Genomic DNA, 15,990 nt, shown 5'->3' on the forward strand with positions numbered 1-15,990 from the left:
ACTGTCACAGCGGGAGGGCCCCTTCGGACTGTCTCCTCCACAGTCAGGACAGAGGGTGTGAGAGACCAGAGCCTGCTTTGCAGACGTGTTTGACCTGTGTCATGCTCAATACCCCCAAGTTCAGAGATACTGCTGTAGGTAGTTAGATGTGTACCTTTCTCCTCCCACTGGTTTGGGAGTTTCCCAAGGACAGAAACATTTTCTTATTTGACTATTTTTAATCTCGCAGTGTCTAATCAATACGTGACACATAGTTGGTGTGAGAAAGCCATTGCAACCGTCACCACCACCATCACCACCACACACAGATACACATGCGCAGAGTATGTGTGTATTTTGTGCTGAGGTAGACTTATATGACTTTCTGAGGCCTCACTCTATGGTAAGGGGATGTACCCGTGTAAGCAAATGGTCATTACAAATTCGGGTCATCGCAGGACATCTGTTTCTTCCCTCTCTGCCCTCTTGTCATGGGCCTTGCCTCCACGGCGTTCAGATGTGCTGAGGACTTTTTCCCAGGTTGTGGAATATGTAGACCTCTGCCTGGGGGAGCAGAGGTAGCCGGCAACCCATGGAGAAGGGCCTGAGGGCAGCCACATCTAGCAGCCCCTAGAAGTTACTCTCTGAGTTTGATTCTTTTTTTTTTTTTAATAAATTAATTTTATTTATTTTTAGCTGCGTTGGGTCTTCGTTGCTGCACGCGGGTTTTCTCTAGTTGCAGCAAGCAGGGGCTACTCTTTGTTGCGGTGCACGGGCCTCTCATTGAGGTGGCTTCTCTTGTTGCGGAGCGTGGGCTGTAGGTGCGTGGGCTTCAGTAGTTGTGGCACGCCGGCTTAGTTTTTCCGCGGCATGTGGGATCTTCCTGGACCAGGGCTCGAACCTGTGTACCCTGCATTGGCAGGCGGATTCTTAACCACTGCACCACCAGGGAAGCCCTCTGAGTTTGATTCTTAAATGCCATCCTCAAACTGAAGGCCCGCACTGCTGTGCAGCATGAAGGCCAGGGTCTGTCCCCAAGGTGAGCCCAAGTGGTCTGGGAAGCAGCACCCTGAGGCCCCAGCGGTGCAATTATACCACACCGGTGACCAGTCAGCGGTGACCAGTCAGATTCCCAAGGTGAAAATGGATCTCAGGGCAAGAATTGGGCTGGAGCTCAAATGGCTCCAGCCCTTGGGGCGATTCTCCCTCCTCCATCCAGAGTGGGAGGATCAGGGTATTACTTTATTAAAGGAGCTAGCAGGCTTCCTTAAATTCGGTGCCAGGTAAATCTTTACTAAATACATTGCTCCTACTTTTCCTTGCAAATGTGGCCATGTTGAGTTATGGGTTAAATCAGCCCTTTTGGGCTAGCATGAGCACCTTATCTCTTTAGTATTTATGGGAAATAGCTTGCCAGCTTCCAAACAGTGATTGGCGAGTGAGGCTTGTGACCAGGACCTGCTCACCAGCTGGGGCCTTGCCACCTCCTGGCCTGAAGCACTGAAGTGTGTGTGTGTTTCTGTGTCAGGGCCATCTTCAAGGCTGGAGCCCAGCCCAGGCTCAGAGCCCACTGGCCTGGCAGGACTATTCCAGCATGTGGGTGTTTGACAAGCCAGGGCAATGTGACCCTCGTGGACAGCAAGGGGTGAGTTCACTGGGCATCTTTGGCTTCCCTGTGTGACCTTATCTCATCTAACATTGCAACAACCCAGCGTGAGCCAGGTCGGGCCACCGAGGGGCTGCATTTCAGAAAAGATGACGCTGACAGAGTGGGTGAGGAGAGACCTGTCATCATCAGACTGTTACGGAGGTCCCAGGGAGGGGGGTGATAGCGTGGGCCAGGATGACGACTCACCAGATGAAAGATGAAAGAGCCTGCGCCTGGTAGCTGACTGACTTCAGGGGTTGCAGGAGGCAAAGCTGAGCTGGGTGTCCACCTCTCTGGTGCTCTTGTAGTGACATCGAAGCAGTCAGTTGGAGGAAGGAGCCCTGAGCTCTTCTTTTGGGGAACCCTGAAGTTGATGTGCAGACTCCCGGGGAGACTGCCAGCCCAACGGATAGTTCAAGTGTGTTCTTAAAATACCCAGTCTTGGCAGAGTGGAACTCTGTGTAGGAAGAATCACATGGTACTTCTTATTTCATGTGCAGTCCCCAAAATGTGGTGTTTATTTTGAAGTGTGTGGTTTATGCATTTTTATCTAGAGAGGTTTCTTGGGATCATTTGTTGCTATTTTTCCATTTGTAAAGGTTTTATACCCTAGAAAATTCCTGGTTAAGGAACAAATAACTAAAAATACTTCTTACAAAGTCACGCTCTTATGGGAATTCAAATTATGAAGGTAAAAACTCTAGGCTGTCAGCATCGACATTAGAATGTGCATATTTCCATCCAAATTATTAAACTGTTGGCCGGTGGATACTAACAAGCCTTCTAAGTATTCCTTCATTTTCTCAATTTTTTTTTTTTAATGAAACAACACTTACAAACCAATTCAAACTCCAAACAGCATTAAACCACTCATCTAAGGCTGTCAGAAAACTATGATAGTAGGAAGGAGACAACACAAACGTGATTTGATGGGATTTTCAAAATTAACTTGAAAACATCTGTCCATATCTGTGAGAAATGAAGACAGTTTTAATCAGAGTGTTGCAAGCATAAACTCTTTCCTTTCACTCTTCTCTTGTTAAAACAAACCGAAACAGGGAAGAGTTTCTGTGTTTGAAAATGGGGAACGAGAACAAGCCTCTTGCCGTGTAATCCAGGGTGAGATTTCCTTTGTCTTACAATCCTTGAGGTGAGAATTCCGAGTTCATTTTGATTCATACTAAAGCTGTTTCCCTTATTTGGCCTAAAGAGAGAGAAGGAGCATTGTGTGTCCTGTTTATATGATGAAAATAAATTTAGCCAGTTACTCTCTTGTCCCTTTTGGTTGCTGTCCCATGATTGGAAGGCTTGTTTATGCATGTGAAAAAGGAATTCAAAAGGGTTATGAAGTCCAGAGCTGATATTTGAGAGGCTGAAAAACAGTGAGGAAAGACCCAATGCCAGCAGCTTTTCCTTGTTCTCGGAGACCCCTGGTACCATGATTGCTGGCTTTTCCAACAAGGCTTTCGCGAGGGCACCTTGAGCAGCTTAGCCTGGTGGGCAGCATGTCAAATGTCCCGAGGCTCTCGCTGATCTTCCTGCCTCCACAACTGCAAAATAACGACAAAAGTAAATACTTGGGGCCAGGTTTACTTTGCTCAGACAAGTTCCAGTCTGGTTTCTAAAATTAGGAATTCTGTGGGACGCACGTGGTTTGGGCACCCTGCCAGAGGACTTGGTCTCAGGGATGTACAGTGCCCTTGTTTGTTGTTGCGTGGTTGGAAATGTGCATCTAAACCCTGTCTCATGTCTGTCCGTCTGTGCAGACCCACTGCCCGTGGCGGGAAGGCTTCTACCCAGCTCATGTGAGTAGGCACATCCCACCCCCACCAGCATGACCCCGCTTACATTGAAGCTCTGACCCCGCTGTCTGTCCTCCATACACCGCCAGCCAAGCTTCCCAAGAGGTCAGCTCTCATCTTGTCTCTGTCCCTCCTCAGAGCATTCTCTCAACCCACCCCCACTGCCTTCAGGGTAAGGCCCTCCCCACTCTGGTCTCACCTCTGCCCCCAGCCAAACTGGCCTCCTTGTTGCCCCTCAGACACCCCGGCTGCTTGTTGCTTTTGTAACTTTCTATTTCTCCCATATAAACGTCCCTCCACCTGCCCTCTGTCCATCCTTCCGGGCTCAGCTGTAGTCCCACCTCCCCAGAGAGACTGCCCTGCCCAAGGGAAGCCTTGGCCAACCACTGTGAACGTTTGCCGGCATCATCCAGCGTTGTTTCTTTCCCTCAACGCCCAGTGCAAAGGAGGCACTCGAGAAACATTCCTGTTTAGCCTTGGTTTTTAGTGTCCCCTCCTGGAACCAGTCCTTGCCCTGTAAAAGGCTGCCCTCCCAGCGCTGGCTCCTGGGCTTGTCTTTCTCCTCCACCCGGACTCGTGGAGCTCCCTCTAGAATGAAGCAAGGGCTGCTGTCACCCTAAGCCTCTAGGTGGGGCCATGGTGGCGGGGAGCGGGGGGCGGCCTGCATTCCCAGGGTCTTCTTTCTTGGGTCGAATGGGAATAAGCAGGGCCGGCTTCATGGGCATGCAGCCTGCATCCCAAAGAGGACCCACACTTGGTTTACTGCTCTGCTGTTACTGTCTTAATTTTCTTACTTTTTGAACAAGGGGCCCTGCATTTGCATTTTGCACTGGGTCCTGCAAAGTAGGTATCTGGTTCTGGGAACAGGGCAGGTATTAACAGACAGGTCGGGGTGGAGACATGTCAGTCCAGGAGGAATGCTGGCTGAGGTCTGTGTGGAGGCCAGTGGAGGATGGGAGGAGACAGGAGGAGAAACATCAGCTCTTTCCTTGCAGGGGTGGCAGTTCTCCAAAGGCAGGAGTGTTCCTCAGGGGTAGTGACTCCACAGGACCTGACTTTGGCCCTAAATAGCCTTATTGAGGTCCTGTCGTAAGCCTGCCGTTTTTATAGTGCTGTTCCAACAACTTTCCCATCTCAATCAGAGGAAAAGCCAAGTCCTTCCAGTGTCCTGCAGGCCCCCTGACCTAGCCCTTCATCACTGACCTTCTCCCCTACCACTGTCCCCTCAGTTATTCTGTTGCAGCCACACCGGCCCCCTGGCTGTTCTTGAACATGTCAAGGATGCCCGTACGTCAGTCAGGGCGTTTGCACCTGCTGTGCTCTGAGCCCAGAAGGCTCACCCTCACCTCCTTCAGGCCTTTGCTCAATCACTTAATCAGTATAGTCTTCCCCAAATACCCTATTTAAAATAACACACACACACACAGCACTCTTTAACCTTTTTCCTGCTTTACTTTGACCTACAATATATATCACCATCTGACCTACTCTATGTTTTACATGTTTTTATTGTCTGTTTCTTCCCCCCCCGGAACATAAGCTCAACGAGGGCAGGGATTTTTTTTTTTTCCAATTTTATTTATTTATTTATTTATATTTTTGGCTGTGTTGGGTCTTTGCTTCTGTGCGAGGGCTTTCTCTAGTTGCGGCGAGCGGGGGCCACTCTTCATTGCGGTGCGCGGGTCTCTCACTGTCGTGGCCTCTCTTGTTGCAGAGCACAGGCTCCAGACACGCAGGCTCAGTAGTTGTGGCTCACGGGCCCAGTTGCTCCGTGGCATGTGGAATCTTCCCAGACTAGGGCTCGAACCCGTGTCCCCTTCATTGGCAGGCAGATTCTCAACCACTGCGCCACCAGGGAAGCCCGAGGGCAGGGATTTTTGTAAGCTTTGTTCACTGCTCTATTCCTAGAACACTACCTGACACATAGCAGACACTAAAAAACATGTGCTGGATGAATTCCCTGCCCTTTGGGGGCTGAGAGTCCTTCTACTTGAGCCCAGAAGGAGGATCAGCAGTAGCTGGGGAGAGGTCCATGAGGCCACGGGAAGTCACAGAGAGACGGCAGGCTGACAGACAAAAGGAAATTAAAAGGTACCACACAAATAAGTGGAGATAAAACTAGAAAAGCCGAAACGAGCGGAGCAGCAGGAGATAGGAAGAGACCCTCATTGAAGCCACACCAGCGAACTGAGAGAAACAGCTGTGGTGGGTAAGGTCATAGGTTTCCAGCCCACACAAGAAACACTATTATTTTTTTCATTCCTGACCCACCGTGGATCCCATATCCATCTATCAGATAAACTATTAGGGAATTCATTTCTGTTCTCATTTGTTAATAGAGACATAGATGGATCCCTCCAACATTGTAAATAAGAAACAGCCACTGACTGTCACGAGCCACGTGGGTCTGCGTCCTCCCAGCAGCAGCAGAACTGAGTCCGTGCAGCCGTGTTGCTGCCTGGGCGCCCAGAGACCCTCACTCATAATTTACATCCCAGGGCCCTCACTCAGGAACCACCCACTTCAGTGCCCTCTGAGAGCCCTCCAACTCAGAATCAGGTCGTCCCGGGAGATCTCTCAGTGCCGTCCCTGGGCAGGTGAAGGTCCAGGCGCGTCAGTGGGACCGACGTAGGAATGTCAGTCCCTGTCATCAGGTACACTGGTCTGACTGATAAGTGTGGGAGGGACCTCTGATCAAGGTAACCCTCTTGGCAGAATAACCAGACACCCAGGTCTTGCCTCATAGAGAACAGAGACTCTGGGGACAAATGACGTCTATACAGAGTTGATCATTAGCAAAACTGAGGAGGGAATCGAAGACTGAATGACTGGCAGACTTGAGCTTTTTTGTTTTTAGGTTTTGGCCTCAGGAAATGTCTGTGCTGTGAGGAGGATTAGTGAGGACTCCTGAAGCATTATTTGAGGTGATTATCTCTTTTTGCAGTTGTGAACCAGTATTTGGTGTGACTGGATAGAGACCAAATGTAGAAATGGTTACATTTTAATCGTAGAACCAACCTAGAGGTAGAACATTCTGGGTGAACTGGCTTGCTGCTTTAGGAATTCTTCTGGAAGGAGTTTGACCCAATAATAGCAGTTTTTAGTGGAATTTTATCAGTGAACTGTGGCCCTAGTCCAAAAGAAGAAGCAAATGCATTCATTACCTAGAAGATACTTGCATTGTTAGGCGACAGTGGTGATGAGCCAGGAGTGAAGGAGCCCCACCACAGCACTCGGATCACCCACAGCCCAGAGGGAGCGAGAGAGATGGCCCGTGGTATGCCGGTTGTAATAACGATGGGCAGAAAGGTATAGGCTTTGCAGTCTGACAACCTGAGTACAAATTCCGCTTCTACTACTTGGTACGTAAGTGTGCACTCTTGGGCCAAGTCTAGGTGCCTCGCTTCTAGGCCACCAAAATGAGGATGGTGATACCTACGTGAGGAGGAGATTGTGTCAAGTCGAGCATGTGAGGCACTCGCCCAGTACAGGAGGCATTCCTTCCATCAGCGGGAGCTGTGGCTTCCTCCCGAAACCACTCTTTTTTTTTTTTTTTTTAATGTTGTTAAAAAAAACCCCACATAGCATGAAATCTACCCCTTAATGAATTTTTAAGGGTACAGTACAGTATTGTTAACTGTATGATCATTGCTGTGCATCAGATCTCTAGAAATTTTTTGTCTTACATGATGTTCTCAAGGTACATCCATGTGTAGCACATGACAGTATTTCCTTCTTCTTTAATGGAATGGTATTCCATTACACACACACACACACACACACACACACACACACCCTATAGTTTCTTTATCCATTCATCCATTAAAGGACATTTGAGTTACTTCTACCTCTAGTCTATTGTGAATAATGCTGCAGTGAACATAGGAGTGCAAATGTCTCTTTGAGATCCTGTTTTCAATTCATTTGGATGAATACCCAGAAGTGGGATTGCTGTATCATATGCTAGTGGTATTTTTAATATTAAGTATATGGGATTTTTAATTTTTTGAGGAACCTCCATATTGTTTTCCACAGCAGCTACCCCATTTTACATTCCCATCAACAGTGCACACGTGTTCCAATTTCTCCACATCCTCGCCAACACTTGTTATTTTGTTTTTTGTTTCTTGGGTATTTTTGGAGCATTCTTAAAATTTTTATTTATTTATTTTGGGCTGCATTTGGTCTTTGTTGCTGCGCTTGCGCTTTCTCTAGTTGCAGCAAGCGGGGCTATTCTTTGTTGCGGTGCGCAGGCTTCTCATTGCCGTGGCTTCTCTTGTTGTGGAGCATGGGCTCTAGGCGCTCGGGCTTCAGTAGTGGTGGTGCGTGGGCTCAGGAGTTGTGACTCACGGATTTAGTTGCTCCACGGCATGTGGGGTCTTCCAGGACAAGGGCTCAAACGCATGTCCCCTGCATTGGCAGGTGGATTCTTAACCACTGCGCCACCAGGGAAGCCCTGTTTTGTTTTGTTTTGTTTTGATGATAGTCATCCTTACAAGTGTGAGGTGATACCTCATTGTAGTTTTAATTTGCATTTCCCTGATGATTAGTGTTATTGAACATCTGTTCATATACTTGCTGGCCATTGTGTGTCTTCTTTAAGAGAAACGTCAATTCAAGTCCATTGGCAATTTAAAAAATCTGATTACCTGGGGTTTTTTGCTGTTGAGTTGAAGGAGTCCCTTATATATTTTGGATATTAACCTCTTACCAAATATATGGTTTGCAGATATTTTCTCCCCTTCTGTAGGTTGCCTTTTCACTCTGTTGATTGTTTCCTTTGCTGTGCAGAAGCTTTTGAGTTTAATGTTGTCTGTTTTTGCTTTCGTTGCCTGTGCTTTGGGTATCATATCCAAAAAATCATTGCCAAGAGCGATGTTATGAAGCTTTCCCCTGTGTTTTATTCTAGGAGTTTTATAATTTTAGCCCTTAACATTTAAGTCTTTAATCCATTTTGAGTTGATTTTTGTCTATGGTGTAATATAACGGTCCAATTGTATTGTTTTGCATGTGGATATCTAGTTTTAAGAAACACCATTTGTTGAAGAGACTATACTTCCCCATTGTGTAGTCTTGGCTCCCATTTTGAAGATCATTTGACTGTGTATGCTTGGGTTTATTTCTGGGCTGTCTATTTTTTTCAGTTGGTCTATATATCTGTCTTTATGCCAGTACCATACTTTTGTAGATCTCTAATATGTTCTGAAGTCGGGAAATATGAGGCCTCCAGCTTTGTTCTTCTTTCTCAAGGTTGTTTTAGCTATTTGGGGTCCTCTGTGATTCCATATGAATTCTACGATTGTTTTTTCTATTTCTGCAAAAAAAAAAAAAGCCTCTGGGATTTTGATAGGGATTATATTGACTCTGTAGATTGCTTTGGGTGGTGTGGACATTTTAACAATATTGTCTTCTAATCCATGAAGACAGGCTGTCTTACCATTTTTTTCCTGTCTTCTTTAATTAATTTCACCAATGTTTTGTAGTTTTCAGTGTAGAAGTTTTTATCTCCTTAGTTAAGTTTATTCCTAAGTATTTTATTCTTTTGGATGCTATTGTCAATCCAGTGGTTTTCTTTATTTCCGTTTTGGATTGTTCATTATAAGTGTATAGAAATGCAACTGATTTTTATACATTGATTTTGTGTCCAGCAATTTTGCTGAATTCGTTTATTAGTTCTAATAGTTTTTTGGTGGAATCTTTAGGGTTTTCTACATATAAAATCATATCATCTGTGAACTGAGATAATTGTGCTTCTTCTTTCTGATTTGGATGCCTTTTATCTCTTTTGCTTGCCTGATTGCTGTAGCTAGGACTTCCAGTACTATGTTGAATAGAAGTGGTAAGAGTAGGCATCCTTGCCTTATTCCTGATCTTAGAGGAAGAGCTTTCTGTTTTTTACTTTTAGTAGGATTAACTGTGGGCTTTTCTTATATAGCCTTTATTATGTTGATGATTTTTTCTTTTAATCCTAGTTTTAAAATTATTTTTATCATGAGGCAGTGTTGAACTTTGTCAAATGCTTTTTCTGCTTCTGTTGATGATCATGTGATCTTTATCTTTCACTCTGTTAATGTGGTGTATCACACTGATTGATTTTTGTGTGTTGAACCATCCTTGCATCCCAGGGATAAATCCCACTTGGTCATGGCATGTGATCCTTTCAGTGTGCTATTAACTTTGGCTTGCTAGTATTTTGTTGAGGATTTTTACATCTGTATTCGTCAGGGCTGTTGGCCTGAGGTTTTCTTTTCTTGTGATGTATCTGGCTTTGGTATCAGGATAACACTGGCTTCATAAAATGAGTTTGAAGTATTTCCTTCTCTTTAATTTTTCGAAAAAGCTTGAGAAGGAGTGGCATTAATCCTTCTTTAAATGTCTGGTAGAATTCTCCAGTGAAGCCATCTGGCCCTGGGATTTTCTTTCTTGGGAAATTTTTGATAACTGATTCAGTCTCCATGTTCATTATTGGACTGTTCATATTTCCTATTTCTTCATGACTCAGTCTTGGTAGGTTGTATGTTTCTAGGAATTTATCTATTTCTTCTAGGTTACCCAACTTGTTGGCCTATAATTGTTCATAGTTTTCTCATAATCTTTTTATTTCTGTGACATCAGTTATAATGTCTCCTGTTTCATTACTGATTTTACTTATTTGAGTCTTCTCTCTCTTTTTGTTAGTCTAGCTAAATATTTGTCAATTTTGTTGGTCTTTTCAAAAAACCAACTCAGTTTCATTGCTTTTTAAAATTGTTTTTCTATTCTCTATTTTGTTTATTTCCACTCTAATCTTTATCATCTTCTTTCTTCTGCTAACTCTGGGCTTACACTTCTAATTCTTTGAAGTGTAAGGTTAGATTGTTTACTTGAGACCTTTCTTCTTTTTTAATGTAGGCATTTACTACTATAAAATTCCCTCTTCATACTCCTTTTGCTACATTCCGTAAGTTTTGGTACGTTTTCATTTTTATTTGTCTCAAGATATTTTCTAATCCCTTTTGATTTCTTCTTTGACCCATTGGTTGTTCAAGAGTGTGTTGTTTAACTTCCACATATTTGTGAATTTTCCAGTTTTTCTTCTACTGTTGATTTCTAGTTTAATTCCATTGTGGTCAGAAAAGATACTTGGTATGATTTTAGTCTTCTTAAATTTGTTAACACTTGTTTTGTGGCCTAATACGTGATCTGTCCTGGAGGATGTTCCATGTGCACTTGAGAAGAATATACGTTGTGCTCTTGTTGGGTGGAATGTTCTGTATATGTTTGTTAGGTCCATTTGCAATATAGTGTTGTTCAAGTCCTTTGTTTCTTTGTCCTTTCTCTAGATGTTCTATCCATTACTGAAAGTGGGTTATTGAAACCTCATACTGTCATTGTGTTGCTGTTTGTTTCTCCCTTAAGTTCTGTCCATGTTTACTTCATATGCTCTGATGTTGGTGCATGTATGTTTATAGTTGTTATGTCTTCCTGGTGAATTGACCCTTTTACCATTAGATAATGTTCTTTGTCTCTTGTGATAGTTTATTTTTTTTAAAGATTTTTTGATGTGGACCATTTTTTAAAGTTGTTATTGAATTTGTTACAATATTTCTTCTGTTTTATGTGTTTGGTTTTTTGGCCCCAAGGCATGTGGGATCTTAGCTCCCTGACCAGTGATCGAACCCTCACCCCCTGCATTGGAAGGCAATGTCTTAACCACTGGACCTCCAGGGAAGTCCCATCTTGTGACAGTTTTTGACTTAAAGTCTATTTTGTCTTTATAAGTGTAGCTACTGTCCTTTCTTTTGGTTACCATTTGCAGTGAATATCTTTTTCTCTCCTTTCACTTTCAGCTTATGTGTGTTCTCAAATCTAAAGTGAGTCCCTTGTAGTTAGCATATAGTTGGATCTTATTTTTTTAATCCATTCAGCCACTCTGTGTTTTTTTATTGAGGAGTTTAATCTATTTACATTTATAGGAATTACTGATAGGGAAGATCTTACCATTACATTTTTTTAAATAAATTTATTTATTTTATTTATTTTATTTTTGGCTGTGTTGGGTCTTCATTGCTGTACACGTGCTTTCTCTAGTTGCAGTGAGCGGGGGCTAGGCTACTCTTTGTTGTGGTGCACGGGCTTCTCACTGCGGTGGCTTCTCTTGTTGTGGAGCACAGGCCCTAGGTGCACAGGCTTCAGTAGTTGTGGCTTGTGGGTTCTAGAGCGCAGGCTCAGTAGTTGTGGCGCATGGGCTTAGTTGCTCCACGGCACATGGGATCTTCCTGGACTAGGGCTCAAACCCATGTCCCCTGCATTAGCAGGCAGATTCTTAACCACTGTGCCGCCAGAGAAGCCCCCTTACCATTACATTTTTTTAATTGTTTTCTGTCAGTCTTGTAATTTTTTTAACCCTCTTTTTCTTTCTAGCTCTCTTCTTTGTTTTTTGTAATGACATGCTTTTATTCCTTTCTCACTTTCTTTTGTCTCTCTTCCATATGTATTTTCTTTGTTGTTACCATGGGACTTACATTAAACGTATTATAGTTATAGTAATCTATTTTAAGCTGATAACCAAGGCCACTTTTAATCTTGGCACAGTTTTTAGGAATAAGGTACAACAAATGGATTTTTTTAACTTTCTCATTTTAATTACTTTAATGGAATTAACTAGAATTAGTGCATGCATATTTTATGAGCCTAATGCAACTAAATCCCAGTGGTATTTTTTTAAAACTTGATAAAGTGATTCTGACATTCATCTGGAAGCATAAAGGGTTAGACTATCCAAGAAGTTTTTGAAAATAAATAATAAAGGAGGACTGGTACTATTAAATATAAAACATTAAATCTACAGTAGCAAAGCTATGTGTTACTGGCACAAGAAAAGGAGTGGGATGAGATGGGATGGGATGGGATAGGGTAGAATAGAATGCCCAAATCATTGTATAGGGTGAATTGTTCAATAAATATTATTAGTATATTTGACTAATCTTTTGGGGGGAAAAGGTAGATTCATATATCCTACTGTGTACCAGAATAAACAGGTAAAACCGATAAAACAGATAAAATCTTTACTTTAAAAGATATTTACTTTAAACTAAAAAAGAACTAGAAGAAAATATAAGTGAATAGTATATTGTATTAGGTTGGGAAGGAATCATTTGAAAAATGGTTAGGTTTGACTTCCTAAAAACTAAAACTTCTGCACATACATAACTACTATTTTAAAAAAGTAGAAGGCTGAAAACAAACTGATGCAATTTCCAATGTACAGAACAGTCCAAGAATTATGTCTCTAATATGTGACAAAGGAACACTTATAAGTCAAAGAAAAAATATAGAAAAATAGGCAAAAATATATAAGCACAGTTTTCAAAAGAAGATATAGAAATGACCAAAAAGTATATGAGAGGGACTTCCCTGGAGGTGCAGTGGTTAAGAATCTGCCTGCCAATGCAGGGGACATGGGTTCAAGCCCTGGTCCGGGAAGATCCCACATGCCGTGGAGCAGCTAAGCCCGTGCACCACAACTACTGAGCCTGCACTGTAAAACCTGTAAGCCACAGCTACTGAGCCTGCACGCCACAACTACTGAAGCCCGCGCGCTTAGAGCCTGTGCTCCACGACAAGAGAAGCTACCGCAATGGGAAGCCCATGCACTGCAATGAAGAGTAGCCCCTGCTCACCACAACTAGAGAAAGCCCGCGTGCAACAACGAAGACCCAATGCAGGCAAAAATAAATAAATAAAATTATTTTTAAAAAAAGTATATGCGAGATTGTAGAACTTGGGTGGCAATCCAAGAAATGCAAATTAAAGCAACAGCAAGTTACCATTTTCACCTTTCCGCTTGGCAAAGGCCAATTAAAGTCTCAGAGTTTGCACAGCCTAAGTGGAACACCCCATGAGGGGGTACGCATACACACTGCCTCTCTAAGTGGCAGATTGTCCATAGATATCAAGAGGCTTAACATTTTTTTCAAAGACTTTGGCCTTTGAAAAGCAGTTACACTACTAGGTATTTCTTCTAAGGGATAAATCAGATGTGCACATAAAATTAGGTATGCTATGCTCACTGCCATATTATTTTTGATGATTTAATTTTTTACTTATAATGCATGATATACAGTATGCAATTATTAGTTTAATACATGATACACAATCCAAAGGATACTAAAGAGAATAGAGTGAAAAGTAATTCTCCCTCCCTTCTGGTGTGTCCTCCATTCGTCTCCCATGGGGCAACAGTTACTTATAGAGATACTTTTTGCACATATAAGGATATGCACACGCTTGTGCATTCTATTTTGTTAATTTATTTGATTTTGTATTTGAAGGTTGATGGTAGTACACTATATGTTCCAATGTCCTTGCTTTTCTCATTTAATGTATCTCAGAATGTGCTCCATTATCAGTAGGCAATATAAAGCAGAGGTTAAGAGCCCAGACTACTTGGATTTGAATAAAGTCTACTACTTACTAGCTGTGTCATCTTGGGCAGGTTTCTTAACTTCTCTGGGACTTAGTTTCCTCATCTATAAAATGAATATAATAGTAGTCCTAACCTCATAAGATTACTGAAAGGATTAAATGAACCAATGTATGTAAAGTGCATAGAATAGTGCCTGGTACATCTTAGGTAAGATAAGTGTTGGCTGTTATCAGTGCACAGGGAGCTGCAGCCTTCTTTTTCACAGCTGTATAATATTCCACACCAGGGATAGATAGATAGATAGATAGATATAGATAGATGTATAATATTTGGTCCCACATTGATAAACAACTAGTTTGTGCTGAGGTCAGCATTGCTGTTGCAAGCAAATTGCAGTATTATGACACAGTTTGAAGGAAACAACATAAATGTCCAAAGTTAGTTTAATTTTGACACAGCGCACATCCATACAGTGGAATCCAATACAACCAACCAAAATAAGGTTATAGAAGGATATCTGATGAAATGTGAAAATGTTCACATATTAAGTAGAAACAAACATTTTAAATATTTACTCAGTTTTTTCCACTATAAACATGATGTAGATTGTAGACATTGAGAAGCAATAAAAAAAAGTATAAAGAAAAATAATAATTAACCTAGTCCTACGATCCAGAGATTGCTGTGCTTACTTAACATCCTGGTGAACTTCACATAATCTCTCTTTCAGAAAACTTGCATTCATTACTTTATAGGAAGTAGGAGTCGCCATCTTTGCTAAACATGGCAGGGAGCTGTGAGTTGGGCTCCCCAGATGAGGGTTGGCCATGTGTGGGTGGCACAGATTAAAGCCCTTTGGAAGAGGGAGGCTCACTGGGGGCAAGAGGGCTTCCCAGGAAAGACATGCTGCTTGGCTGAGCGTGCTCTTAAAGTTCCTTTTTATCAAATCAGTCGTTTTCATTGTTCTGTGTTTCCTTTCACACATTCATTCGTTCAATAAACATTTGTATGTCAGGCCTATTTTGTACTATCGTGTTTCTAGATCTTAAGGACTGAGACATGAACAAGATACGTTCCAAGCCAGTACCCCTGGAGCCTACCTTCCCCAGCTTGTCCAGAAGCACATGACAAAGTTACAGACATCGGGCAGCACAGTGTCTGAGGTGACCCGCCTGACCACAAATGCTTCCCCACATGTCTTCATAATGGTCATTTCTTGTGGCTGCACAGTATTCACTCCAGTCGCTGTGCACTGATTTAACTAAGCACCCCGCTTTGTTGGACGGTCAGATTACCAGCATAAACACCTCGTGGTCTTTGACACATCACTCACCTACTTGTCATATGGACTGTTCCAGTTTACAGAGTTACCAGCAATGTGTGAGTGAATGGGCCCAGGCCGTCAAAGCCTTACCACCATTGGCTATATGTTTTTATTTTTATCATTTCTGCTTATTTTTTAGGTCCAAAACTGGACCTCGTTGTTTAAACATTCATTTATTTGATTACTGTTAAATTTTAACCTTTGCTTCCTCTAAATAAGTGCGTCATCTGTTTAAATCCTTTGTTCCGTTACTTATTTTGGCTCTCAGTGTGAAAAACAGATTCTGTATAGTGATGGTTAAGAGCTCAGATTCTAGACCCACACAGACCCGGTTTATCTCCAGCCCTGCTACTTCGGAGCTGTGTGACGTGGGGCACAGGGGTTTGGGGAAGTGCTGAGGCCAGGAAAGGCATTCCCAGCCGAGGGGCTCTCCTGGGAAGCTGAGTCACAGAGTTTGGTGGCCTGGGTACATTCGGGGGACAGCAAAACAGCCACTGTGTCTGGCTTCATCTAATAGGGTTGCCGGGAGTATCACTGGTTCATTTTGGAGTTTTCAGAAGTGTGGTATTTTGAGTGAAGGCAGGTGGCATAAGGCTTCATATTCAGTTTCTCCCTGGAAACAAAACCCAAACCCATCAAGTGCTGGGGAGAGGCAGGGAAGGGTGGTAGGAAGGCCGGGAGCTCTGCAGCCAGGCTGCTCTGACTTTGAACCCCAGCACCCTCACTGCACAGTTATATGTACTCCTGGTCTTGTCTTCTCATTGGAAAATGGCACTGCACATCATGAAGGCCACAAGTGATTTATGTCAGGGACCTCACACAAACAAGG

General features: G+C 43.0%; 1 protein-coding gene across 5 annotated transcripts in view; it reads left to right on the top strand.

The window, feature by feature from the left end:
* Positions 1–15,990, top strand: part of CTDSPL (CTD small phosphatase like) — a 125,869-nt gene that overhangs the window by 65,896 nt on the left and 43,983 nt on the right. The gene's annotated exons all lie outside the window — the stretch shown is intronic.

The sequence above is a fragment of the Stenella coeruleoalba genome (assembly GCF_951394435.1).
Source record: "Stenella coeruleoalba genome assembly, chromosome: 10".
Classification (NCBI taxonomy): Eukaryota; Metazoa; Chordata; class Mammalia; order Artiodactyla; family Delphinidae; genus Stenella; species Stenella coeruleoalba.